Source organism: Hyalella azteca, unplaced genomic scaffold (assembly GCF_000764305.2).
Source record: "Hyalella azteca isolate HAZT.00-mixed unplaced genomic scaffold, Hazt_2.0.2 contig10263, whole genome shotgun sequence".
In the NCBI taxonomy this organism is placed as follows: Eukaryota; Metazoa; Arthropoda; class Malacostraca; order Amphipoda; family Hyalellidae; genus Hyalella; species Hyalella azteca.
Window position 1 is genome coordinate 19,470 of NW_025940309.1, and position 2,605 is coordinate 22,074.

Here is a 2,605-nt window from a genome sequence, read left to right on the forward strand (position 1 = left end):
CTCGCCAGGCTCTCCTGCGCCTCGCCAGGCTCTCCTGCGCCTCGCCAGGCTCTCCTGCGCCTCGCCAGGCTCTCCTGCGCCTCGCCAGGCGCCTCAGGGAAGAGCTGCCAGGAAGTGGTGAGCTGAAATATCCTGACAAGGCGCCCGCCAAGTGGGATAAGCTGGGCAACAGGCGTCCCTTCAGTGTAACCTCATCCTTCAAGTGAGAGCTGCGAAAAACTTGTAAGTGACGTTCACGTTAGGAATAAGAGCTTTAGAACGAAATAGATTATGTGAAGTGTTCTGAAGTATTTATAGAATGAAATAGATTATGTGGCCTGTGACTTTTTTAAGTATTCTGCTATTTCAAATAAAAAATTTGCATTCAGCTAGAGAAAAAAAATGTAACTTAAAATTTCTCGGTCTCAGTGAATGAAAATGAAGCAGCATGAGATACGATCGTCAACAATTTTTTTTTCTTACATTTAAACGAAGAATAATCTAATGAAATTACGTGAAACAATAATTGATGCATCACTTACTAGTGAACGCTCTATTTATCTAGTGATTCTGGAGGAATAAATTAATCACTGTCAGATACACTTCCATTGTTTCAAAACATCAGAAAGAATTTACCATGAAGCGGGCTTAGTAATAAACGAAGTGAATGCAATTTCAGATCGCCCGTCTAAAACAAATTGTTCACACGGTTCCTCAATTTAGCGCGCGCCCGCGAACCGGTAGACCAAATGCCAGAGCTAACGGCGGTCTTTCGATGGACGACATTTTCCCACCAAATTTTGACACGATGATATTACGTAATTTATCCAGAGGAAATTCATCGGAGGAAATACGGGTATTGAGAATCTACAGTATGTGCAACGCCTATATTTTAACTATAAAAACAAAACTGTGTAATTACTGTGTTTTTATTTTAAGAATGCAGTTTCAAAGCGAGAAATAACCCAATATTTTATCAAGTAAGTATTATTTGTTTATTGAGTGGTAACTTGAGTGGAAAGCCATCCTCTCAAATTGCATCGATGTACAAATGACGTTCCATCTCATAAGGTTAATTATGTAGATTCAGTGCATGCAAGTTTTATAAACAAGTAATACTAGTTTACAGATTTTGTTTTTAAGACTTTCAACCGCTTAATATTGTGGCAAATTATGACAGCTTGAATTTTGGTTTTATTCGTCAGGTATGCTGGTAACATAAAAAACAAATTCTACAAGATATTGTTACGCCAAAGGTACATTTTCGCGATTCTTTCCATTCTACTAAATTAATGGTAAATATTTGGGTGAAAATTCAGGGGAATTTTAATAATATACACGTGCACGTAATTTGGGAGATATTCATATTTCATGAAGATGGATGACTCAAATAAATGAATTTTAAAGGGCACGATATCGCGGCGCCCACGGCAGTTCACAGAGATAATGAGCGAGTGCCCGCCAAATCCAGACTAATTTTTATGTGCGCTAAATATAATGCGCGCATACCGCAATTCAAGGGAGAACTCCGAAATAGTCCTTGGCGAAGACTCTAGTTAAAACATAGCGAATATATATGAAACAGGGTTGAAATTCAACGATATTGGAAATTGCAATGGTTTGGTGTTATCAAACAATTTTCAAACTTAATTAAAGAAACATTTAATAATATGACTGACGAGGTTTTTACTTGAATATATTTTTCTTCATAATTCGAGACATTAAAAGTGGGATGTTGGTTCTGGCAGGCAACTTCCGACTTGTTACGAGATAATAACTTGCGGGATGAGGTCTCGACAGCTTCCAGTTCTGCTCAGAGTGCGAGGCAAACTCGGAAACTTTATTCTAAAAATTACCTTAACGAGTTAAATCGCAATCATAATTCACTTTAAAGCAGCTAGGAATACGATGGCATCATCTTATGAGGCTTATTCGTCAAAAATAAAGCAATAAATTTGGGTAATTCTACAAGACATAGATGGGCATCGATGGAACATGGATGGACATCGATGGAGCAAAGATGGGGCATCGAAGGAACATGGATGGGCATCAATGGAACATAGATGGGCATCGATGGAACATAGATGAGGCATCAACGTACATCGTTGACTTAGATTTAAATCAAGGCTCGTATATAGACAGCGCCGATGTCATTTCTACGAACTCATCATCAGCTATGCATGGATCTTCACCTCTGATGGCGCATCGATATGTCGCCTTTGGCCAGACCTCAATAAATAGAAAAAAATGCCTGATAACAAATAGACGAGATTAGTATCGACCATTGAATGACTCGAGTCTTTGATTGTTCTTGTCGTTGTCGCGCTTCTGTCCATGGACGCAGCATTCGTATGATGGAGATTCTACATACAGTCGATTCAATGTATATGAATGTGGCTAGGTACTCATATATGGCCGCTCGTTGAAAGACTGTCATGCACTGTTATATTAATAAAACTATTTTTCGTACCAATTAATAATTTTTCTCTCTCAATAACTCATTTGTGCTCATCGTCATCCCTACATATCAGAGTTTTATTCTCGCTTGTTAGTAACATGAATGTCAACTCGTCGTAACTCCTCGCAAAATTATATTATAATGAACATCGAGCCTAATTGCTGTTCC